Source organism: Molossus molossus, unplaced genomic scaffold (genome assembly GCF_014108415.1).
Source record: "Molossus molossus isolate mMolMol1 unplaced genomic scaffold, mMolMol1.p scaffold_m16_p_12, whole genome shotgun sequence".
Taxonomy (NCBI): Eukaryota; Metazoa; Chordata; class Mammalia; order Chiroptera; family Molossidae; genus Molossus; species Molossus molossus.
In genome coordinates, this window is record NW_023425347.1 from 2,133,870 (window position 1) to 2,161,256 (window position 27,387).

The 27,387-nt window shown below is 43.0% G+C and overlaps 1 protein-coding gene across 1 annotated transcript in view; it reads right to left on the reverse strand.

The window, feature by feature from the left end:
• The window catches only part of EIF2AK3 (eukaryotic translation initiation factor 2 alpha kinase 3), an 89,562-nt gene extending 64,146 nt beyond the window's left edge, over positions 1-25,416 (reverse strand). Inside the window, exons 1-2 of the mRNA XM_036255646.1 lie at positions 25,337-25,416; positions 11,952-12,081 (exon numbers count right to left, since the gene is read on the reverse strand). The gene's annotated coding sequence lies outside the window, so the exon portion shown is untranslated. The remainder of the gene's footprint in view (positions 1-11,951; positions 12,082-25,336) is intronic.
• Between the last annotated feature and the right edge of the window lie 1,971 nt (positions 25,417-27,387).

Genomic DNA, 27,387 nt, shown 5'->3' on the forward strand with positions numbered 1-27,387 from the left:
AATGTGGAGACAGAAGAACATGCCTCAAGTGAAGGAACAAGAAGAAAAACAATAATAAAACAAAGTGATTTGCCTGATAAAGAATTCAAAACACAGTATAAGGGTGCTCAAGAATCAGGACAGTGGTATAGGGGAACTGAGAGAGTACTTCGGTGAAGAAGTAGAAAATGTAAGAAAGATGAGCAGTCAGGGATGAGCAATACAATAACTGAGATAAAGAATACAGTAGTGCAAATCGACTGCAGACTAGTTAATACAAAAGAGATCTGCTTCCTGGAAGACAGAAGAGTGGAAATCACCGAATCAGAAGAGCAAAATGAACAAAGAATGTTAAGTAATGAGGATAGCATAAGTGGCCTTTGGGATAAAACCAAGCACTCTGATATTCACAATATACGGATTCTGGAAGAAGAGAGAGAGACATGGGCAGGAGGTATATTTGAAGAAAACAATTGATGATAACTTTCGTAATCTGGGGAAGAAAACAGACATCCAAGTCCAGTCAGCATAGAGAGTTCCAAACAAAATGAACCCCAAGATGCCCACACAAAGAACATACTGTAATTAAAATGGGAAATGGTAAGGACACAGAGACAATTTTGAAGGCAGCAAGAAAAAAACAAGTCACATACAAGGGAAACACCATAAGGCTATGGACTGATTTCTCAGAAGAAAGTCTAAAGGTCAGAAGGGAGTGGCAGGAAATAAGACCTGAAAGAAGAGAACCTACAACCTATAATATAATATCCAACAAGGTTATCATTCAAAATTGAAAGAAAGATAAGTTTCCTAGACAAGGAAACACTAAGAGTTCACCAACCATTATACCAGCTTTACAAGAAATATTAAAGGATCTTATTTGTGCCAAAAAGAAAGACCAGAAGTAAGAAAATAGAGGAAAGAAAAAGTAGCAGTGTAAAAGTAAATATATAGCAACCATTTAAAAAGGCTAAAATTAAAGTTAAAAAACAAACGTAGCAAAATTAACTATAACTACAAAATACAGATACGCAAAACAAAAAAATATAAAACATGACATCAAAAACAGTGTAGAGGGGAAAGCAAAATGTATTGCAATTAGAATGCTTTTCAACTTAAATGCCTATCAGCTGAAAACAGACTGCTGTAGATATAGATGTAGATATATATGAACCTTATGGTAACCATAAACACATTAAAAAATACACAAAAAAATACAAAGAAGGGAACCCAATCAAAACACTAAAGAAAAACCAGCAAATCAAAAGGAAAGAAATCAAGTGAAGAAGAAAGTAACAGAGAACAAAAACAACCAAAAAACAATGAACAAAATGGCAATAAACACATGCCTATCAATAAGTACTTTAAAAGTAAATGGATTTTGCTCCAAAAAAAGACAGAGGGTGGCCCAGCCAGTGTGGCTCAGTGGACTGAGCGTTGTCCCACGGACTGATCTGGTTCAATTCCCCGTCAGAGTACACACCCAGGTTGTGGGTTCAATCCCCAGTATGGGGCATGTAGGAGGCAGCAAATTGATGTTTCTCTCTCTCTCTCCCCCTAAAAAAGGACAGGGTGGCAAAATGGATTAAAAAAAAACAAAAACAGAAAACAGGAACTATCTACATGATGCCTACAAGAGACTCACTTTATGTTTTTTCAATTACAGTTCACATTCAATACTATTTTATATTAGTTTCAGGTATACAGCACAGCATTAGACATTTATATATTTGAGGTGATACCCCAAATAAGTCTAGTACCCACTTGGTACCATAGGTAGGTATTATAATATTAATAACTATATTCCCCATGACTATTTTGTAACTAGCAATTGTATGTCTTACATCCTTCATGGTTTTCAACCAGCCAACCTCCCTCCCATCTGGCAACCAGCAGTTTGTTCTCTGTATCTATGGGTCCATTTCTGTTTTGTTTGTTCACTTATATTGTTCTTTACATTCCATATATAAGTTAAATAATATGGAATTTATCTTTTTCTCTCTGGCTTATTTCACTTAGCATAAAATAGCCTCTGGGTCCAACCATGTTGTTGCAAATGGAAAGATTTAACCATTTTTATGGCCTAGTAACAGTCCACTGCATACATGTACCTCTTCTTTATCCAATCATCTATTGATGGGTACTTAGGTTGCTTCCATATCTTTTTTTTTACTTTTATTAGTCTTTATTTTATGCTGAATTTACTCTGGGGCCATAAGTTTTTGTTTCTTCAGTTTCTTCCGGAACATCTTTTTCTACTGTGCAACCTCCTCTTCTGGTTTAGGAACAATCTGCTCTTTCTCACTCCAGAGTGGCCGGGAGAGCTCGTGTACAGGTTAATCCACCCATGAGCTCTGTGAGTGCTACGGCACATCTTGGGAGCATTGTTTACCTGGATATGCTCAATAACCAGAGAATCTACATCTGAACCCTTAAGTTCAGCATTGCTCTCTGCATTTCTAAGCATGTGCAGCAAAAACTCAGCACTCTTTCGCCCTGGCCGGTTTGGCTCAGCGGTTAGAGCGTCGGCCTGCGGTCCTGAGAGACCCGGGTTCGGTTCCCGCTAAGGGCACGTACCTCGGTTGCAGTTTGTCCCTGGCCCTGGTTGGTCGTGCGGGTGGCGGCCACTCGATGTGTTCCTTTCACATCGATGTTTCTCTCTCTCTCTCTCGGTTCCTCTCTCTCCCTCCCACTCTACCTGAACAAAAAATGGAAAAATGTCCTCGGGTGAGGATAAAAAATAAATAAATAAAAATCAAACAAACAAACAAACAAAAAACCTCAGCACTCTTTTTGGGCCACCGACCCTGTGTCCAGCCCCACTGTTTCACCTGGGCACACCTACCAACTCCACCATTGTAAAAGATCATTTCTTGATTATTGTAAATAATGCTGCAATAAACAAAGAGATGTATATATCTTTTCAAATTAGTGTTTCGGATTTCTTCAAATAAATACCAAGAAGTGGAATTGCTGGGTCATAAAGTAGTTCTATTTTTAATTTATTGAGGAAACTCCATATTGTTTTTCATAATGGCTGTACAAATTTGCAATCCCACCAACAATACGTGAGGGTTCCCTTTTCTCCACATCCTCACCAACAATTGTTGTTTGTTGATTTATTGATAGCCATTTGACAGGTGTGAGGTGATATCTCATTGTGTTTTAAATTTGCATTTCTCTGATGATTAGTAACTTTCCATCTGTATGCCTATTAGTCATCTGTATGTCCTCTTTGGAGAAATGTCTATTCAGGCTCTCTGCCCATTTTTTAATTGGATAGTTTGGAGTTTTTTTGGTGTTAATTTCTAAGTTCTTTATAAATTACGGACAGTGATGCCTTATTAGAAGTATCATTGCAAATGTCTTCTCCCAAACGTTAGGTTTGTCTTTTCGTTTTGTTTATTGTTTCCTTTGCTGTGCAAAAACTTTTAGTTTGATGTAGTACCATTTGTTTATTGTTTTTTTCTTTTGTTTCCCTTGCCTCAGTAGATATATCAAAAAAATATAACTAAGAGCAATGTCAGAGAGTTAACTACCTATGTTTTCTTCTAGGAGTTTTATGGTTTTAGATCTTACATTTAAGTCTTTAATCCATTTTGAGTTTATTCTTGTGTATTGTGTAAGAAGGTGGTCTAGTTTCTTTCTTTTTCTCACTTGTATCTGTCCAGTTTTCCCAACACCAGTTATTGAATACACTGTCTTTATCTCATCATATAGTCTTGCCTTCTTTGCCAGAGATTGACTGACCATATAAGGGTGGGTTTATTTCTGGACTCTATATTCTGTTCCAATGATCTATGTATCTGCTTTTATGCTAGTACCATGCTATTTTGATTACTATAGCCTTGTAGTATAGTTTGATAGCAGGTAGCATGAGACCTCTAACTTTGTTCTTTCTCAAGATTGCTGAGGCTATTAGAGGTCTTTTGTGGTTCCATGTAAAATTTTGGGATATTTGTTCTAGTTCTATACACTCATAACAAATGATCAGAAGGAGAAATTAAGAAAACAATCCCACTTACAACTGTGTAAAAAAAGTAAAATATGTAGGAATAAATTTAACCTAGGAGGTGAACGACCTATGCTCAGAAAACTCTAAGACACTGAAGAAAGAGGACACAAAAAAATGGAAAGATATACTGTTCTCATGGACTGGAAGGGTTTATATTGTTAAAATAACAGAATTCCAAAATGACGGCAGAGTGAATAGAAGCTGCACAGACCATCTTTCAGGAACAAACTGGAATTACAACTAAAATAAAGACAAATCGTTAGGAAAAAGCAACAAAAAAGCACCTTGCGAGGACCATATAACCAGGGACACTGAATCGATTCTGGTAGGATTGCAGAGGCATAAGAGGGGGGCTGGGAGCCCACGGACAGCAGCAGTCTGAGCTGTGAGCAGCGCCCTCAGGGTTAAACTCCCAAGCGGCTCCACAGCACAGAGCCGGGACAAACACTAAAATAGCCACAGCCACTCACCTTGGGCTCTGGCAGGGGGTGGGGGGGTGGGGGGGGGTGTGGACTGGACTGGAACTGTGTGGGGAAACCCGGGATTTGAAAGGTGCTCAGAGCTTTTGCTGAGTTGAGGCCACACAGGACTGTGACCATCTTACTCCTTCCCAAGGCTCTGGGCAGAAGTGGCAGCCCCTTCCTCAGAGATTCAACCCCACCTGGTGGCTACTGAAATGCAAACGGAGACTCATTAACAACTAGCATCTGCCCCACCCTCTGGAAATCCCCTTACGCTGAACACCTGAGGGAGTTTTTCATTCAACTGAGAACCCAAGGCTCTTCAAGTAACTATGACTAATAGCCTCCAGGCAAAAGGCTAGAGAATAAATGAACCATTCCTGGGCTTGTAACTTTTCCCAAGAAAGTAAGACTTCACAGTGGTGTTTAATGTGGGTCCTCCCACACTCATCCAAATTCAGGAGAGGGAGCCACAAACAGCAGAACATCAACACCCACAGGGAAAATCTGTCAGGCTCCAAAGCCCACTGTGATAGCGAAAATGGTGAAACAAAGAAACAAATGCCAAATGAAAGAACAAGAGGCCTCTACCAAAGATGAGATAAATGAGGTGCACTTAAGCAAGTTAACAGAGCTAGAAATCAGGGCCATGATATTGAGGAAGCTCAACAACATGAGTAAGAACATCAACACCATGAATAAAGACATAGAAACATTGAAAAGCAACCAAATGGAAATTAAAAACCACCCAGAAGAAATGAAAAATGACATAGCAGACATAAAGAACACACTGGAAGGTCTAAAAGCTGAGGACCGGATCAATGAATTAGAAGACAGGGTAGAAAAAAATCAACCAATCAGAAAACCAAAAGGAAAAAGCAATTAAAAAACAGGAAGACAGCTGAAGAGAACTGTGGGGCAACTGGAAAGGTACGCATCATAGGAGTCCCCGAAGAAGCAGAAAATGAGCAAGAATTAGAGAATATATTTGAAGAAACAGTGACAGAAAACTTCCCAAATTTGGTGAAGGAAGAAAGCATTCAAGTTCAAGAAGCACAGAGAGTCCCAACTAAGAAGAACCCAAACAGGCCCACACCAAGACACATACTAATTAAATGCCAAAAAATAAAGATAAAGAGAATCCTAAAGGCAGCAAGAGATAAGGAACCGGTTACCTACAAAGGAACCCCCATAAGGCTCTCAGCTGACTTCTCAACAGAAAAACTATAGGCCAGAAGGAAATGGCAAGAAGTAATCAAGGTCATGAAAACCAAGGATCTGAATACAAGACTACTCTACAAAGCAAGGCTATCATTCAAAATGGAAGGTCAAATAAAGAGCTTCCCAGATGAAAAAAGGCGAAAGGAATACATTAGCACCAAACCAGCACTACAAGAAATGTTAAAAGTTCGCCACTCTTGTTTAACATAGTACTGGAAGTCTTAGCCACAGCAATCAGACAAGAAGAAAAAATAAAAGGGATCCAAATTGGAAAGGAGGAAGTGCAACTGTCATTATTTGCAGATGACATGATACTATACATAGAAAACCCCAAAGACTCCATCAAAAATTTACTTGACTTAATAAATGAATGTGGAAAAGTAGCAGGATACAAAATTAACACCAAGAAATCGATGGCATTCTTATACACTAATGGTGAATTCAAAGAAAGAGAAACTAAGAAAACAATTCCATTTACCATTGCGGCAAAAAAATTAAGATACCTAGGAATAAACTTAACCAAAGAAATAAAGGACCTCTTCGCAGAAAACTACAGATCATTGAAAAAAGAAATAGAGAAAGATATAAAAAAATGGAAACACATACCCTGTTCATGATTGGAAGAATGAACATCATTAAAATGTGCATATTACCCAAAGCAATCAATAGATTCAATGCAATCCCCATCAAAATACCAAAGGCATACTACACAGAATTAGAATAAATATTTCAAAAGTTCATATGGGACCAAAAAAGACCTCAAATAGCCACAGCAATCTTGAAAAAGAAGAACAAAGTTGGAGGGATCACATTACCAGATTTCAGGTTATACTACAAAGCCACTGTAATCAAAACAGCCTGGTACTGGCACAAGGACAGGCATATAGAACAGTGGAACAGAACAGAGAACCCAAAAATCGATCCAAGGCAATATGCTCAATTAATATTTGACAAAGGTGGCAAGAGCATACAGTGGAGTAAGGACAGCCTCTTTAATAAATGATGTTGAAAAAAATTGGACAACTACATGCAGAAAAATGAAAGTAGACCATCAACTTACACCCTACACAAGAATAAACTCAAAATGGATAAAAAACTTAAATGTGACTCATGAATCTATAAAAATGCTAGAAGAAACCGTAGGCAACAAAATTTCAGAAATCATACACAGCAGAATTTTCACTGATACATCACCTAAGGCAATAGAAACAAAGGAGAAAATGAACACATGGGACTACATCAAACTCAAAAGCATCTGCACAGCGAAAGATACAATCATCACAACAGAAAGGCTACCCACTGTATGGGAGAGCATAATTGCCAATGATATATCAGATAAGGGGTTAATTTCCAATATATATAGAGTGCTCATACAGCTCTAAAAAAGGAAGACAAAGAAACCCCCCCCCAAAAAAAAATGGGTAGAGGAGCTAAATAGACACCTCTCCAAACAGGACATACAAATGGCCAAGAGACATATGAAGAAATGCTCACCGTCACTAATCATCAGAGAGATGCAAATTAAAACAACAATGAGGTATCACCTCACACCTGTCAGAATGGCCACCATCAACAAATCATCAAACATCAAGTGTTGGCGAGGGTGTGGAGAAAAGGGGACTCTAGTACACTGCTGGTGGGAATGCAGACTGGTGCAGCCACTATGGAAAACAATATGGTATTACCTCAAAAAATTAAAAATTGAACTTCCATTTGACGCAGTGATCCCACTTCTAGGAATATATCCTAAGAAGCCTGAAACACCAATCAGAAAGAATAGATGTACCCCCATGTTCATAGCAGCACTATTTATAATAGCTAAGATCTGGAAACAACCCAAATGTCCATCAGTAGACGAATGGATAAAAAAGCTGTGGTACATGAACTCAATGGAGTGCTATGCAGCTGTAAGAAAGAAAGATCTCTTATCCTTTGAGATGACATGGAGGGATGTGGAAAGTATTATCCTAAGCAAAACAAGCCAAGCAGAAAAAGACAAATACCACATGATGTCACTTATTTGTGGAATATAATGAACATAACAATCTGAGGATTAGTATAGACCCAGAGAAGTGGAAGTAGAGTACAGACTGACAACCCTCAGAAGAGGGGGTGGTGGGGGGAGGGAGTGATAAACCACAGAACTTATATGCACGTACGCATAACCAATGGACACGGACAACAAAGCTGAGGAAGGAGGGGGTGGGCATCGGGAGGAGGTTTTCAATGGGGAAAAAAAGGAGAAACATCTATAACAAAAATAAAATAATTTAAAAAATGAAAAAAAAAAGTAACAATACTACCCAAAGCAATATACAGATTCAGTACAATCCCATCAAAATACCAATGATATTCTTCTCAGAACTGAACCACTCTCTTACACCATATACAAAAATAACTCAAAATAGATTAAGGAGTTAAATGTACGTCCTAAAATCATAGAACTCCTAGAATAAAACTTATGTTGTACACTATTTGACATCAGGGAAACAAACACAAGAATAAATAAATGAAACGTCCTCAAACTAAAAAGCTTCTGCTTAGCAGAAAAAAAAAAGGTCAACAAAACAAAAAGATAACTGACCAAATGGGAGAATATATTTGCATATAATATATCCACTAAGGGGTTGATATCCAATATGTATAAGAAACTCATACAACTCAATAAAAAAATACACAATTCAATAAAAAAACTGGGCAGAAGACATGAAAAAACATTTCTACAACGAAGATATACACAGGGCCAACAGATATAAAAAGATGTTCAACATCACTAATCATCATGAAATGCACATAAAACCATAGTGAGATATCATGTCACACCTGTCAAATGGTTATTATCAAAAAGTCAACAAATTACATGTGTCGACGAGTATGTGGAGAAAAGGGAATCCTTGTGCACTGTTAGGGGAATGCAAATTGGAGCAGCCACTATGGAAAACAGGATGGAAATTCCTCAAAAACCTAAAAATAGATCTATCATACAGCCTAGCAATTCTACGTCGGGGTATATATCTGAAAAAACAATACTAATTTGAAAAGACATATGCAACCCTATGTTCATTGTAGTACTATTTACAATAGCCAAGATCTCTAGATGACTGGATAAAGAAGATGCAGTGCAAATATACAATAGAATACTACGCAGCAATAGAAGATGAAATCTTGCCATTTGCAAGAACATAGATAGACCTAGGGGGCATTGTGCTGAGTGGAATAAATAAGTCAGAGAATGACAAATACAGTATGGCTTCACTTATACATGGAATCTAAACAAGAAAAAAATGAGCAAATACAACAAAATAAAAGCAGACTCATAGAAACAGAGGTCAAAGGATTACCAGAAGGGGAGGGGTAGGGAATGCGTAAGAAAGTTGAAGCAGAACATAGTAATATTGTGATATATTTGCACGGTGCCAGATGATTACTAGAATTAGGTGATCACAGTGTAAGGCAGAAATGTCAAATCACTATATTATATATCTGAAATTAATATATTGTATACCAACTATAGTTAATGTGTTTTTTTGTTTGTTTTTTTGGTATGTGCCCCTAGCGGGAACCGAACTCGGGACTCTCTGGTCCCCAGGCCAACGCTCCAACCACTGAGCCAAACCAACCAGGGCCATAGTTAAATTTTTGAAATTTAATTTAAAAACCAGCTAACAGCCCTGGCCAGTTTGGCTCAGTGGTTAGAGCTGGGCCCTGGGACCAACGAGTCTCGGGTTCAATGCCAGTCAAGGGCACATACCTCAGTTGCGGTTCGTCCCTGGCCCTGGTCTTGCAGAAGGCAACCGGTCAATGTGGCTCTGTCACAGGAATGGATGTCTCTCTCTCTTCCTCCCTCCCTCCCACTCTATGTGATAATAATAAGAAAAATATCCTCGGGTGAAGAATAAAAATAAAGTAAAAACCCAGCTAATATAATTGGCATTTGTAAGAAAACGTTCACTGGCTGCTGCTGACTTAAACGTGCTTCAGCATCCAGGTCATCACGACTGCCCAAGCTCTCCCGCCACACCAGGCCCTTCAGCTGCGCATGCGCGTTCCTTTGCGACATGCACACGCTTTGCGGCACTGCCGCACACTGTCGTGTTACCTCAGAGGACGCAGCGTACAGCCTTCTGCGTTGGCTGGTCCTTTAAGTGTCTAGTTTAAAAATACAGCATACCCAAGCATACTCCAAGCGGAACACGGACAAATAATGTTTAGCGTGGGTAGTAATCATCTGAGTATTACACCTGATTCGAAATTGTTAATGTAACGTTCAATCAGATTGCTTCTTGTGCTAGTGATTCACCATAAAGGAAGCTCACGACTCTGAGGGCGGCTCAGCAGGCCGTCTGATGAGCTGTGGGCTGCAGTCCGTGCGGGCTCAGCTCGCAGCCAGCGCGGGGGGCGGCCGGTGCACCCCCGAATGCCTGCCGGCTGGGTCCCGCAGCGCCGCCCCGCCGGAAGCCGCCTTCACCACTGATCAGTGTCTTCTCAAACCCTCGTGTTAGGTTCTGCCTTTGCAACCTTGACACCGGCTACGAGGCTTTTGGAGAAGGAAAGGCTGGTGATGACAAGAGTAAGTACCCCGGGGAGTGTCCCAAAGGAACACCTGATAAGGCAGAAGCCAAGGGGAGTCTGGAAAACAGTGTCAGCCGTCACAAAGCAAGAGGGACTTACTTTAAATGACTGAAATGAAAGAACAAAGCTCTAGAAAAGGAGAGTCTCTCTCAAGATTAAGAGTGGAGACTAAAGACGAGGGAAATGAACCGACCTCACTCCCCGAACCTCACCAAGGAAGGCAGTGCCCCCACGTTCTCCACGAGCTTAGGACACTCTGCGGCCTCAGCCACTGCCCAAGTCCTACAGTCACGTGGCAGAGCAGTTTTGGAAGCAAGGTCTCTTTTTTGCAAATAATCAAATTTGTCTAAAAGTATATTCTAAGAAAATTTCATATGAGTTATGCTAACAATAAGGATGCACACTTGAGGGAAAATGTAGAGAAAGAATCATTTCTGAGGTTTTGCAGTATGTAGGGGGTGGGGCCCAAGTAGGTTTACAGTTGTTCGTATGGAAAACGATGCAAAAATTAATAAATAATAATACAGTAAACCCTCCATTTAACGGACTTCTGATTTAACGGACAAAATTTCTGGTCCATATGTCAGATGGGAAAATTAACAACCTGTTCATTTTAAAATGCTTTTAACCAAGATTTGCTTAATGTTAAATTAACAGGGTTTTTAAAAATTATTATTAATTCACTTTTATTTAACAAATTTTAGCGAATAGGCCATATGTTGGGAAAAGTACTGTAGTATTTCACAGACATAAATAAATATTACCTATCACAACTATAGTCTACATCTTTAAATCCCAGAGTCACTGCTCGTAAACAGTGTTCGGGGAACAATCCGCACGTGATCACACTGCCTGGCAAGATGTACTGGGGTCTGCCGTCATGTGGCGTGATTTTCTGCAGCAGTTTTATGGAGTGCCAGCTGGTGTCCCCACGTCCCGGCCGTGTGCATGTGGTCACTCTCGGTGACTGGTGAGCACATGCATTCACTAGACCTAGTCAGGATAAATTTAAACTTATACTGTAAAATTACAGTAATATATGTAGAAAATTTTTCTGTGAAGTTAAACTTTTCATACAAACTTGATTTTAATTACACAAACCTGTCTACATAAGTAGACAGGTAAACTAACTAATTTGTCCATTTTTTAACACATGCATTCAGAAAACCTACTGTATTTATTATATAACTGACCTTCGGTTTTAACGGAAGCCTCTCACCCGAGTCAGTCCATTCTCTACTGTACAAGAATAGACTCTGTATTGGGCATACTCACAACTGTAAGCCTACCTCTGCTCACCCCTGTACTTCTATTAAAGCACAGTTACGTTACTTATATTTGATTCATTATTTAGGGGCTATGTGATAATAATCAATGATCATGTTATAGCTCAGATAATGAGCTACACTGATATAGCAAATAGTATCCTTAGTTACTCATTTATATAATTAACTCATTTAATGTCCAAAACAACCCTAAGACATAGGTGATTAATACCACCTATCTCATTACAAGAGGGTAACTGAGGAACAGAAACGTTAAGGAACTGCCCCAAAGGGACGTGGTAAGAGCAGGCAGGCCTCACACCTGGGCAATGGGGCCCTGAGCCCCACCTCTAAAAGCAAATACATCGGATTAATAGCAATTGCTCATTACAACTGAGTTTTTCTGTTAAATGTCAACATTTAACAGAAAATTCTTACCTCCGGTTTGCTAAGGCTGGATGAAACCAAGGAGCCGGACCCCACGTCCAAATCCCACTGCTTTTTACCATGATTCTCTGGATCCAAGGCAGCAATTCGCCCATCCAAAGTGCTGATAATCACTAATGACCTGTAAATTTAAAAATTAATAAGAAAAAGTTTAAAAGATATCAAAGATGTTGAGTACCTACTCCACGCACTCGAAAGAAAGCCGGCCGCTCCCAGGCCTCCACCTGCAGGAGGGAGGCAGGGCCCACCTCCTTACACACTTTCTGTCCTGTCACCCCTCTCTGCCTTTAGCACTGAGACCACTGCACTGTCCTTTATCTGCTCACGTCACTTGTGAAAAGTCCCAGACTCCTGGGTCACCCATCCCTCCCACACTCTCCTCCCTACATGGAACTAACTCAGCATTCTCGGCTCTCTCCTCTCCTCCTACCTTTCCCCACACCCAGCAGTCTTCCCTGAACGGTCACTTTCCTTCTTCTCTAATGCAGTCTGGCTGTCCCTGAGGACACTGCTTCAGAAGCAATAGTTTTCTCCGTGCCACTGATCACTGAGCCTAGTGATGGGGCAGCTGTATTCCCTGCACCTCGTCACCATCCCCATCCCCAGACTGCTTTCTTCCTCTTTTCTCTAAAAATCCCCAGGATCAGACTGCTCCATCTATTACCCCCCGAGCAACTGTTTACTGACCCTCGGGTCACTAGCCCATGAGGACTTTTGCTCCTGGTTGACTGTCACCATTAACAAATTCTTTGGGTTTTCACGGTCTGTCTACCTTGTCTCAGCCACTCTTGTGGTCAGACCCTAGTTCTTGTCATCAATCACAACTGCCCAATCCCACTGATATTTGAAGCATCCCACCCCCAGCTGCCAACCCCTCTTTCCAGCTCACTTCCTCTACTTTACTGACGCCAACAAACCCCTCCAGAACCTACATCCAGTTGCAATTCCATAGTCCATCATTTTAAACACTTCCTCTCCCACACCTTCAACCCCTATACTTCTCTTGCATGTCACACTTGACTAGCAGAATTCCAACCCTAGTTAAATTGAACTTCCTGCCTTTTTTCATTCTTGAATCTGTGCAGTTGAATGTGGCTGAAGAAAAACATAACCATGCTGACTGGTCTCACTTTAATTATGACCACCAACCTCAAAAGGGCTGTTAATGATGCTCAATAATCATATGACACTCCCGTAGACCATCCACTTGCCAACTGTCCTAGGTTAACTACTCAGTTTCTCATTTTTCCTCCAATTTTTGATACCAGCTCTTCCAAGCTCGTGCAACTCAGAGACTGTGCTACCTGTTTCTTGGAGGAAACCATAAATAACCCAACAAGACTTACCGCCATTACATCCATGCATCTACCTGCACCTGGACCCATGTATTCTCCCTTCCCTCCTGTCACTGCGGGGAACAATCACACTCCACCTACCACCACCATGTCCACAGAGGCAAGAGCTCTCTCCCTCACGCATGTATCAGGACTCACTCCTGCAAACCTGTCCTCTTGTCTCACACCGGTTACTCCCCTCTCTGCCAGACCATTCCCTTCAGCCTTCCAATCTGCTATGATTTCTTCCAACGTAGAAACCAACCCAGATTAAACAGAAACAACCCTCCCCACCCCACAGCTTCCAATTCATTCCTTGCCCATTTTGGAGCAAATTTCCTTGAAAGAGTTGTTATATACTCTATGTCTCCACATTCTCCCTCCCCTTGTCTTGAACAATTTCTAATCAAGATTTTGCTTCTACTGCTCCACTGAAAAGGTCCTTGATGGAGTATCAATCACTTCCACGTAGAAAAACCTCATGGTCAGGTCTGTTCACTTGACCATCCAGCAGCACCTGATCAGCTACATCTCCTCTCCTGATACTCTATTCTTACTTCTAGCCTACCCTTTCGCAGTTTCATTTTCTAGTTCCTCTTCATCTCCCCTATCTCTTACAGTATTCTCTACCTATATGTACTTTTTCTTTTTTTGTTGGTCTCACCCAGTCTCATAGCTGAAAATACCATCTATATGCTGCCAACTCCCAAATTTTTATTTCTGGTTCCAGGCTGCTCCCTAAATTCTGGACTTACATATCTAACTGTCTTTCAGATTTAGATTGTCTAAGTGGCCTCTCAAAGTTCACATACCCAAAACCAATACCCCCAGATTGACTTCCCTAATTCCTCAAATACATCACGCATGCTTTTCCCGTAGGGTCTTTGCAGCTACTGGTCCTTCTGCCTGGAACATATCTCCCCATATACCTAGCAAGCGCTCAGTAAATACTTGTGTCAAATGAAAGAATGTGTTGTCCAGTTGCTCTAGGAATTTGTTAGGTATATTTGTCTGCTTCCATGAAAATTCTAAACACATACAGTTATGTTCCTGGTTAGGGTAAACACAACATTTACCTTTTCTATCGCACTTGATGTAGTGTACACAAATTAACAGTAAAACTGCAAGCCAACCGAGACAAAACAGCTCTAGTAAACTCATGCGAAACCTTTCAAATAATGTGTTTACCAAATGAATAAATAAAATTGTTAATTCAGATCCCAAACCACACACCAATTCTCACTTTAAATTTTTCAAGTGGTAACTCTTAGTCTAATTTGTGAAAATAAAAAATTTTGCCACACTACAAACTCGAATAATTTTAGATAAACCAAAAGAAAAGGAACAACTCGATTCTCCTACCCAAACATTATCCTGTTTTCTAAAGAAATCTATTGGGAGATGGGGAGGACAAGGATACCTCAAGTAAGAAAAGTATTTTATAATGAAGGTTATAAAAACTCACATCTTAAATGTGCCACTCTAAAAATAAAAGCAATAAAATATAATTAACTTAGAGATCCAGGGTTCGAAACCAAGATACCCTTTTCCTAGCCCCACTGTATAAATGCCTAATTTTAATGTTGAGTAATCATTAACCACAAATAAATGGTTAAAAAAAATAATTCTCATAGAAATAAAACAGTGTAAGCAACCAGTGTTAACCCATGAAAACTTAAGGAGACCACTGGAACACTTCAGACACTTTTTCAAAAATTCACAGCACTGTTCATTTATTATCCTGGACGTTCTACTTATAACAACAATAACAACAACCAAAAGCTATACTTTCTCTAAATATGTAGCTATTTAATCTAGAGGCTCATAGAGAAGAACAGTACAGTTCTAACTTTCACCTTCACAATAAAGAAAAACCCAACGATAAAAGATATGTAAGTGTGCCTTACGTGAACACAAGAACACATTTTAATAAGTCATTTCGAGCTGAACACCTAACTATTCTTTCACTGGAAATCTATTACACGGAGTGCATTTAACCGACTCAAAATCCTGCTTTTTAAAGTGAACAAGATATTTCGGATTAGAAACTACATTCAGGCAATGTGTGTGAATCTGAGCAGAAATGCAAAGAAACACAACGAGGGAGGACACTTCAGCACATCACTTTCTTACCTGCTGCCACCACTGACAGTCGTCTGACCCTTAGATTGGAGTGTGGTCCCTTCATATTTTAACCCCTCTTTAAAAAAAATTTTTTCTCTTTATTGATTTAGAGAGAGTAAGGGAGAGAGAGATAGAAACATTAATGAGAAAGAACACTGATCGGCTGCCTCCTGCATGCCCCTCACTGGGGTCAGGCCCACAGCCTGGGCATGTGCCCTGACAGAGAATAGAACTGGTGACCTCTTGGTGCAGGGTCAATGCTCAACCACTGAGCCACACCAACAGGGTTACTTTAACCCCTCTTAATGGGAATAACAGAAAATCCCTAACGAACTCTGTCAGATGTCAAAAATTATATCCTTGCCCTGGCCAATTTTGTCAGTGGTTAGAGCACTGGCCCAAGGATCAAAGAGTTGCAGGTTCGATTCCCGGTCAAGGGCACATACCTTGGTTGCAGGTTCAACCCCCAGCCCTGGCAGAGGTCCTGTGGGGGGTAACCAATCGATGTTTCTGTCTCACATGGATGTTTTTCTTTCTCTTTCTCTCTTTCTTTCTCTCTCTCTCTCTCTCTCCCCCCCCCCCTTCCTCTCACTCTATCTGGAAAAAAATAATCAATAGAAAAAGTATCCTCAGGTGAGGAATATATAAATATATATACACACACACACCCCTTCTGCCATGGCTGAAATTGAGCATCCCCACACAAAAATATATACTATGATTTATACTACTATATCTAATCAATGTCTATGAGAGAGATGCTCACTGACGTGCTAGCCACTGAAAAATTCATGAAGTAGACAGATATTGCTGAAAAACCAAGTCCTCAGGTTGAATGCAGCAATAATCAGAGGACAGTAATGAGAGATGACATTTAAAATAAATATCAATTAGAGATAAAAATGAAACCCTCTAATTGGGAAAGTATACGGCCATTTATCTCTCCATGATCCACTTGCCCTAGTTTGAGGCTTCTACGGACAAGATGAAAACTTTCACTTATTCGAGAACAAAGGAGCTGCAGAGGCAGCATTTCCAGTGGAAAGAATCAAGGCCTCGAAGTCCTGGTGAGCATCCACACGGCTTCCTCATGCAACCGGCTTTTTCGCAGGTAAAATACACACACCTCCTTTTACTGCTCTTTACTTGACTGCATGTCATAGATGTCACATTTTTCACAACTGAAGGCAAGACCCTCCACCAGCTGAAAGATTACTGCGTGCTTGCTCAGGTTATTGCAGTGGTCTGGAACCAAACCGTGAAATCTCCCAGGTGCCCCTGTGGCTCTCTCGCCTAGCTCATACTTGCTATTTGCCACAAAGTGCACAGAAGTCAACTTTTCTCCACATATTTCTCTATCCAGCCTACCTGCTCCCTCACACTCTACATTTAGACACGTCATGTACTCTTGATTCTATGACTTCAGTTTCTTTTCTGTCTTTCCCTCTTGTCCGTTACCACTGCCCTTGTCCTGGAGCAGATTCTCATTTCTCGTTAGAACACCTTTAAAAGCCTTTCTGACATGTTTTCCCGCCTTTGATCTCTTTCCCTGCTGCTCTCCTAACAGCTTTGCTTCTGTAAAAGAAACCCGATAAACTCCTTTTTTTTTTTTTATCCTCACCCGAGGACATTTTTTGATATTTTGTTCAGATAGAGTGGAAGAGAGAGAGAGAGAGACATCGACGTGAAAGGGACACATCGAGTAGTCACCACCCACATGATCCAACCAGGACCAGGGACAAACCGCAACCGAGGTACATGCCCTTAGCGGAAACCGAACCCGGGTCTCTCTGGACCGCAGGCCGACGCTCTAACTGCTGAGCCAAACCGGCCAGGGCCCGATAAACTCTAGACACACCACATGCACACTGAATAAAGTCCACACTGCGTTGTATGGCATAGGAAACCCTTCGTAATCTGGCAGAACTTACCCACATCACTACCCACCCCCCCACACACACGTTTCCAACCTTTTCAACAAAGTTCCCTTGTTAATTTATTCTTTGTCTCACATCTTACATTATTTCATTTGCCCAATAAACACCACTTCTAGTGAATTCCCACATCTTTAGGGGAAATATTTAAGTACCAAACAAAATATTCAAGATATCTGGAAAGAAGTAGCTTCAGGTTTGATATAAGTCTAGTTCAAAGCAAGGAAACTGACTTTTTATCTTTTTCCTGGTTATATATATTTTTTAAATTTCATTTCTAAATTACAGTTCACAGTAAATATTATTTTGTATTAGTTTCAGGGGTTTAGCATGGTGATTAGACAATCATATAGTTTACAAAGTGTTCCCCCCGATATTTCCAGTACCCACCTGGCACCATACAGAGTTATTACAATACTATTGACTGTATTTCCTATGCTGTACTTTTTTGTGGCTACCAATCTGTAGAAACTGGACTTGTTGATTAGCCTTCTACAAATGTCCAATTTCCATCAGGTTATTTAAAAAATACTGACCTGTCACAGATCCCCATTTTTACCTTGACAGGGCCATAGGGGTCCAGGAGCCCTGGCCTGGTAACCACTGCTCTGTGCCCTCACTCACATCATCGCTGCTGCCCAGATTGTCCTTGACCTTCAGATTCAAGGACTCGCTCCCCTGACACTTGCATTCTTCTCACTCTCACACGATTCTTAGGACACCGATTATCCACTCAATTATAGTTAATTCTTTAACACCTGTACCTCCCTTCAGACTGAGCAGTGGTCCCAAAGACAAGCCCAGTGGTCCATTTTTCTACCCTCAGCACCTAACAGTGTCTAACCTCTAATAAAATGCAATTAATATTTGTTGACTCAATAAGTCTTGATAGGGCAGACACTATTATTCACACAAACAAAAACAGGAAAGAGCCTGGGCAGATGTCATGTCTAAGGTCATGCACCAAATGAGAGGTTCTGAACAGAATTCTGAAGTATTTAGGTTTCCCAACACTAATTCTATCATTCTGCTACCTGTGAGTTTATATAAGTGGCAACTACTGTAGTACTATCATGTACAGCTTTTATTCCTTCCAGAAATCTCATCAAGATGCCATTTTTCCTGTTGTTGGTCTGATTAATGCCCTCAACTAAGCAAAAACGACCTTATTCCAAAATGAATACCCAATTTAAAAATAAACTGTTTGCTTGGACTTAAGTTACCCAGAATAACTGCCGATTTACAATTCAGTTTATCAGTCTGATGAGTATGTGCTGAATTACTTCAGTACAGTAATTTTAATAGCCTCACTATCCGCAGAAATTTCCCACGTGAAAGAGAGGCGTGTGACAACAGACTATTATATCGATTGCATAATTTCTACATCAACAACTACTTATTTTAAAGGTTCACATTTCATTTTTTAGGGAAAAAAATCTACAGTTAAAAAGGTGATTTGGTTGAATCTGCTCTTTCTTTATGTAGCTAAGAATCTCCCCCCTAAACAACATGCTCTCAGCCTGGGGCTGGGGGCAGCTTTCCACCAGACGAAGTGCCGATGGAGGCCCCTGTGCCCTTTCTGAGCCCTCCTGACAGAGTCCACAGGCAGGCACTGTATCTGGGACTCCAAACCTGGCTCACACTCTTTGCCCGGCCCTGGAGATTCCCCAATTTGAGGGCCCACCCAAGCCGATTCCAGTGGCTTTATCACAGGAATTGCCTGACTTGTCTCATGCTTCAGACTTTCCTGAAATCTCTCAAACAAGTGCATCTGGCCTCAATGTGCCCTGTACCTCTTATTAAGTGGCCCCAGGCCTGGCACTAACAGCAGCTGGCCTTGGTTCATAGCTTGGAGATACCTGGGCACCTGCAAGTCCAGCACAAGCAGCAGCCATCTGCAGATCGCTTTGTAGCTCGTGCTCGGTGGCTCCGAGCAGAACACAGATGGCAGCTGACCTTTGCCTGTGCCTCCTGAGAGTCCCCAGAGCCAGTGCACCTGGTGGACAGCTCAGACCATGTCAAAGCACCACCCAACCACCTCCACAGCAACACACTCAAGGGGCAGACTCAGTGGGCACCAGAGCTGCACAGAGTAAGTCCTGCTCTGTGAGGTTGGCCCCTCCACAGCTGATCCTCCACAGTGGTTGGAGCCAGTCCTTGCAGCCAACTGACCTGGAGGCAAATCCCTCTCACTGATGTGCCAAAAACAATCAAGGCTCAACTACAATAAAAAGGTATACGCAGTCTATGGGAGCTTGGAGGAGTGCACCTGGAGTGCTCAGCTTAGGTGGCAGTGCCACTGAGCCCTACAGGACACCTACTATATAAGGCCACTCTACCAAAAATAGTAGATGTAACAGCTCCACCTAATATGTAGAAACCAACACAGGGAGGCTGCCGAAATGAGACCAAAAGAAAAAAACATGTCCCAAATGAAAGAACAGAACAAACTCCAGAAAAAGAACTAAACAAAAAGGTGTATTCTTTTTTTTTAATTTGTTTTTCTTTACTGATTTTAGAGAGAGAGGAAAGGAGGGAGAGAGAGAGAGAAACATGGAGACAAGCAATCGACCACATAGAATTCAAAACATTGGTTATAAGGATGCTCAATCTCAGGTCAATAAACAGACAGGAAACATAAAAATGAAACTAGAAAACATAAAAAAGAGCCAGTCAGAAATGAAGACTACTAACTGAAATGAAGAATACATTACAGGAACTCAACAGTGGAGTAGATGAAGCAAAGGATCTAACCATCGTTTTGGAATATAAGGAAGCAATAACTCCCAATCAGAACAGCAAAAAGAAAAATGAATCCAAAATAATGAATATAGCTTAAGGAGCCTTTGGGACAACTTCAAGCGAGCCAACATTCACATCATGAGGGTGCCAGAGGGAGAAGAGAGAGAGCGAGCAAGAAATTGAAAACCTATTTGAAAAATTAATGACATAGAATTTCCCTAACCTGCTGAAGGAAACAGACATACAAGTCCAGGAAGCACAGAGAGCCCCAAACAAGATGAATCCAAAGAGCCCCACACCAAGACACCTCATAATTAAAATACAAAAGATTAAAGACAAAAAGAGAGTCTTAAAAACAGCAAGAAACAAGCAGTTAATTACCTAAGGAGGGAGCTCCCATAAGACTGTCAGCTGATTTCTCAACAGAACTTTGCAGGCCAGAAAGAATTGACATGAAATATTCAAAATGATGAAAAGCAAGGATCTGCAACTAACATTACTCTACTCAGCAAAGCTATCAGTTAGAATCCAAGGACAGCAAAAAGCTTCCTAGACATGAAAAAGCTAAAGGAGTTCATCAATACCAAACCAGTATTATATTAAATGTTGAAGGGTCTTCTTGAAGAATCACTACTATAAACAATAAAATGGCAATAACTACATATCTATCAACAACTGAACTGAAAAAAAAAAACAACACAAAATAAATGAACAAGCAGAACAGAAACAGACTCATTAATACAAAGAACATTTTGACAGTTGCTAGATGGGAGGAGTGTTGGGGGATGGGTGAAAAAAGTTAAGGAATTAATAAGTACAAATTGTTTGTTACAGAACAGTCATGTGGATGTAAAGTACAGCATAGGGAATATGGTCAGTAATAGTCTAATAATTATGTATGGTGTCAGATGGGTTATGAGATTTATCAGGATGATCATTTTGTAAGTTACATAATGTCTGGTCATTGGGGTGTACACCTGAAATGAATATACTATTGTATGTCAACTATAGTTAAAAATTAAAAAATGATTAAAAAAACTAACATATGCTCTCACGCAGGAAAGCACATGTTCTCATTCAAAAACAAACTAGCACTCAGTGGACTTTGCTTCTTAGTCCCCACCTACTAAGTAAATCTTCAAATCAAACCTCCTTTATTTAAGCATATCACAAGACTGTCTGTGCCCCAAATGAAAACATAAGGTCATAAGTTGCCAACTATACTTTATATTTTGATGTGTCCACTACACAGTGTTATAGACAACATGAGAGTGACAGATATCCTGTCCCTACTACATTAAAATATTTCTGGGAGCACTTACTTTATGAAACATTTTTATTCAAAATGGTTATTTACATACAGAACAGGGTAAGAAAAATAAAAGTAATCTTGCCCTCTCATATTTAGTTCTGTAACCTACATGTTCTCCAAGTTTTCCTCTTTGTATTTTGAAAGGTTTTGTAATAAAAATAGAAAGCAAAAACAAACAAACAAAAACCAGCTGGAGCCCTGGCTATTTTGGCTCAGTGCTTAGAGCGTCAGCCTGCAGTCCAGAGAGACCCAGGTTCGGTTCCCACTAAGCGTGTGTACCTCGGTTGCAGTTTGTCCCCCCCCGGTTGTGTTGTGCGGGTGGCAGCCACTCGATGTGTCCCTTTCACGTCGATGTTTCTCTCTCTCTCTTCCTCTCTCTCCCTCCCACAATATCTGAACAAAAAACAAAAAAATTTCCTCGGGTGAGGATAAAAAAAATAATAATTAAAAAATAGAATGTAGCTAATGAAAATGCCATCAAGAAGAAAAAACGCCTGGCCTGGTAGCTCGGTTGGTTAGCGCACAGTCCAGATATGCCAAGGTTGTGGGTTCGATCTCCGGTCAGAGTACATTCAAGAATCAACCAATAACTGCATAAATAGTGGAACAACAAATAGACATTTCTCTTTCTCTCTCTCCTTTCCCTCTCTCTCTAAAATCAAAAGAAAAGAAAGAATTAGCAAGTCTTATACTGCTTCTTGCAATGCCTCAAGAAAACATGCAAAAATGATCTTAATTCCCTACCTCCCTCTTTTTAAAAGTTTTGCAAGTGGCATAATTCTTCACAGCTGTTTGTAATAAACACTTGGTCAATTCAAATCTCTCCCCTATTCCTTCTTCTTGAAACAAACAGGATATTGGCCTATTATTATGAACTGAGATTCTTTTAAGAGTATTTAGAAAAAAGTTTTATAAACATTGCACACTTACCTCCTGTTGACTCTATCAATTAACTTACCCAAGGTTTCTCAAACATTCCATACTATCTTAAGCTACCAGACAAACCCCTGCATCTGGGCCTAGACAACTGTTTGCCAAAGATCACTTACACTCTGCCAGGCAAAATTCCTCTATTTTCACCATGTTTCTGAGAAAAGTGCTCCTCCTGCTTGCCAAGGAGATCCTCTCCAACTACTTTCCCCTCCTCTTCCCATCCCTCTTTTTCCACCATGTACACAGGCTCTCTCCTGTATGAGTACAAATAAGATCAGAGGTCCCTGGTCCTAAAATTGGCCTCCCATCAGGTTTAACAGTGAGGGAAGGAGGGGCTGGGCTGAAAAGGATGAATCCTTAACCTCTCTCTTGCTATCTGAGTTCTCTCTATTGCTTTGCATAAACTCTCTGCGCTCATCATCAACTCCCTCCTTCTTCTCAGTCCTCGCTCTGCATCACCAACCTAGCCAGCTGCACCTGTCTCCTTTGCTGGCCCACCTTCTCCAAAATATAAGGCATTTTCTGAGGACTTATCATGAGCTTCCTTTTCTCGTAGCTTCAACTACTGATCCTGACTGCTCTCCAACATCAGTCACTCATTTCCACCTGCCTACCAAGTATCTCCTCTAGATGTCCTGCCTGGACCTCCAAGGCACCATCCATCACCAAACCCCTTATCTTTTCTTCCCTGCTCCCCTAATTCTCTCAATTGCCCCATGTGTATTCTCACTTTCTGGCCACCCAGTCTCAGTCTTTAGATGAGAGTGCCAGGGGAGGAGGAATTGACTTGTGGGCTAGAAACCAAGATTCTACCTCAAATGTATCCCCTCTATTCGACATCCACTTACCAGTAACCCTCTCTGAACTGCTACGACACTGTCCTTGTGGTAGCCCTACCTCAAGTTTGTGGTACATGGTGCTGCTATAGAAATATTTAAGCTCAAGCTGTAACCAGGCCTGGCATTTGAGATACTCCAAACAGCACTTCTCAAACTGTAATGTGCGTGTGAAGCACACTGTGATCGTGCTAAAATGCAGATGCTTGCTCAGTGGGTCTGGGTGGTGCCTGACTCTGGACTTCTGACATGCTCCCCGGTGACGGCCATGCTGCTGGTGTAAAGCTAGATCTATACAATATGGCCTCACCTATTTTTCTAGTCTCATCTTTTATTCCTTCCTGCCCAGCACTCCCATATGTATGTCTGTATTTCTCACATACACACAGGTCTCATGTACACAAACACACAATGATGTACACAAATAAAACGTTCCCTAAACATACTTCCCAGCTTCTGTGCCTCTTGCTGTTTCCTCAAGTCCTGTGTCTGCCCATCACTATTCTAACCACTTTCCAGGATCCAGCTCATTCTGCCCCGCCTTTGTTTAATCTTCTCATTTCCTCCCCCCTTGCACCCCACCCGCTGAAGACCACAGAAACCTCGAGACACTGGTGGCACTTAGTGTGCACCCCTTCTGCGCTGTGATGTCATGGGTCACCTCCTGTAAGTCTCACAGCTGGACTGCACCCTCCTCCGGGAGGGGAGGGGCTCTCCACCTCCCACCCTGCGGACCACCGGGCACGCGGAGGGCCTCTGAGGTGCCCCAGGTGCCCACTGCTGGGTTTGTAATCTAGGAAAAGGAAACATCTCGCTCACGTAACTTACCTTGGGCAGGCACTTCAGAAGTTTCAAGTAAAACACTCTTCCAGGAAAGTTAATTCATTAGCAAAACCTATGAAAACTGTCAAATGTTTGCTACATTTTTTTTTTAAATCGATATATAAACATTCAAGTGGTGCTTAGAGAATGTTAGGACTTATCCTATTTACAGTAGTCTGGTTAGATCAAGGTTCCCATATTTAACTGAAAATTAAATCTATTTGTTATAATCTAGTAATTACTACATTGTAAATTTACAATACTTTGTAATCCACATTGCAGCTCTTCCTGGTTTCATTTACCCTGCTGTTTCTTTTATCATTCCATTTATTAAATAGAAAGTTACTTTCTCCCCAGGTGTGCTAAGACAGCTGTCTGTAAAATACTTTACCATTAAAACGCCTTACATTTGTGTCCAGACTTTGAAAAGTGCTTTAAAACAGGTATCTTGACGTACCATTTTCTTTTTTTTTTTTTTTTTATCCTCACCCGAGGACATTTTTTTGCATTTATCTTCAGATAGAGTGGGGGGAGAGAGGGGGGAAGAGAAAGAAATATCGATGTGAGAGAGACACATCGACTGGATGCCACCCACACAACCCCAAATGGGCCGGCGACAAACTGCAACCCTTAGCGGGAACCAAACCCAAGTCTCTTTAGTCTGGGGGCCGACGCTCTAACCGCTGGGCCAAACCGGCCAGGGATGAAGTACCATTTTCAATAAGGTTAATCAACTCAACCAGAACAGCTCTAAATGTTTATACAGCAAATTCCCTACATATCAAAACTGTCAAAATTCAAGAACCTTAGTGTGCTCGAGAACTGTCTGGTTTACTTGTTAAATTTGCAGATCCCAGGTTCTTAAGCGGCGCGAGTCTGACTCGGTGGGTGTGGGTGAGCTGGGACTCCAGCTAACCGGCATCCCCAGGGGATTCTGATGCAGGTGTCCCGCGGATCTCAGCTGGAGAAACACTGACATGAGCCCTGCTCCGGGGCGGCACGCCGAGCTTCAAAGGAAATGCTGACATCTCTGTGCAGTCCTTTCCCCAAACAGCTGTCACACCAGCACAGCTAACTGGCGGTTCCCAGAACACAGGGCGGGGATGCTGAAGTTGCTGGGACTAGGAAAAGCCCGAAGCGACAGGAGGGAAAGCGACGTTTCTTTCCCACCTCCGCGCTCCCTTCGGCGGGCATCCCCAACACACCTGCCGGGACCGACGCGGGGCGCCCCGCGCTCGCCCCCGCCCGCCGGTCCTCCGCCGGCGGGAGGCCGCAGCCCAGGGGCACCCGGCCCTCGCCCTCCCGGGTCGGCGGCCCCGCGCTCGGCCGCGCCCCTCACCTGCCGTGCGGCCGCAGCTCGGGCTCTCGGTCCGGCTCGGGCTCGGGCTCCCGCGGCTCCGGCTCGCCTGCAGCCGCCGACAACGCCTCGGCGTCCTCCACCGTCACCTCAGCCGCAGTCACGGCCCCAGGCGCCGGCACCCGCGCGGCCGAGGTGGGAGCCGCCGCGGCCCCCAGGCCGAACGCCGCTTTCGCCGCGTGTGCGTGTTGGTCGCGGGCGCGCCCTGCAGCTTCCGTCCGCGCCGCGAGCCCCAGCAGCAGCCCCAGCAGCAGCGGCAGCAGCGCCCGCGGGAGCAGCCCCGGGCGGGCGACGCGCTCCATCAGCGGCCGGCTCCGCGCGCGGGCATGGAGGGGAAGCCGCCGGCGCCCGCCTCTGCCGCGAGCCTGATCCCCCGACCAACCGAGGACGCACTGGAGATTCCGCCGCCCCGACGGCCTGGACAGCCAGCCCCGATCCTCCCGCCACGTCTTAGCTCGGTCTTCACCACCGCCACTTAAGTGACAGTCTCCCTCGGACCTCACCCATTGAGCAAACTTTCTGGGCGACTGCTCTCCGATTGGCTGCGGCCACTGCCACTCCGGGATCCACACTGGTCCTGTTGGAGAAAGTGGGCCTTCCCCGGTTGTCAACATCACGCCTGCCAATCAAATCGTACTATCCCCTCCCGAGGCCCAGCCCTGTTCCGGAAGCGGTTACCCTGGAAAAGGCCCCGCCCCCTTCTTACCTGATTGGTGGGCTTCTCAAAGCGAGAGGCGGAGACGGCTTGCAGTTCATTAGTGGAAGCGGATGCCCCTCAAAGCTCTGAGATAACTTCTTCCTGATTGGTTGGAAGCGGCACTTACTACGTGGCCTATTCTGACTGCGGAGAGGACCGTCCCTAGTGAAAGGGAGAGTTGGGGGCGACGCCCGGGTGGTGGGGAGCGGCGACCCTAAAGGAGCTCTGTGGCTCTGCTAAAGCCGGATCTGTTTGGAAAGGCGACCGCGAGGCAGGAAGCAAAAGTGACTGCACAAGCCGTGCGGCTGGTGGACGGTGCGAGGCGGCTCGGACAACCGCGCTGCGTGCCTGCGGCCCCCGAGCTGCCGAGGACTCGGGCTGGTCTGGGAGGCCGGTGGCCTCACGGGTGACGCGTCCGCTCGCACGCTCGTCCCGTTGTGAAGCGGAAGCAGCCGGGTGCGGGGCGCCGTGGGCATTCGCCCAGCGTCAGGGCTCGTTACGTTTGTGGAACCGAGACCCGAACCTGGGCTTCTGACCTGATGGGGTTTCAGAGGAGAACGAGGAGGCTGCACACGGCCACGCGGGGGAAGACCCGAGTGTCGGGCAGGAGTGGGAGCGTCACGCCCCGCGAAGGTCGCCGGGAAGAGCGAGCAGAGGCGTGAGGGGACGAGGGCTGTGGGTTCGGAAGGTGCGCCTGTCGCAGTGTTTTCCGAAGAACAGCACCAACCATGAGGAAAGTAATTGGGAGGCTGTTTCTCAGCAAAACTGGAGACTTTCAAGAATTGGCAAAAACATGCTGTAATTTCTTAACACCTGAAAGCAAAACCAGAAGAGCCCCACCACCCTGTCGTCTTCCACCGCGGTTTGTGGCCCCCAGCAGCAGAGCAGAACTTCCGGTGTCCCGCACCTCCTGTCCTCCATTCTCCCACGCAGGCCTCCGGCCCGGACTGCACCGAACTGCCCTGCGAGGCCGCCACCTTATCAGCTATATGTGACCCGGTGACTCAGCCTTTCCTGCACGCAATGTTTTTCACTGGTTGTTCTGCTTCCCACAGATGAAGTCACAACACTTACTTAATCACCTTTGCCAAGGCCTCGTCTCCAGTGTGGTTACATTTTGAAGTGGGGGTGGGGGGTGAGGACTTCCTACGAATTTGGAAGTGAGGCAGACACACTCCTGCCCATAACACCAGATAAATGCAAGGCTTGTTCCCTCAGTTCCTTCATAGTTCTTATCTTCCCAGTGAAGCCTCTCCTGACCACCCTTTTTTTTTCAATTACAGTTTACATTCTTTTTTAAATCCTCACCCAAGAATATTTTTCCATTGATTCTTTT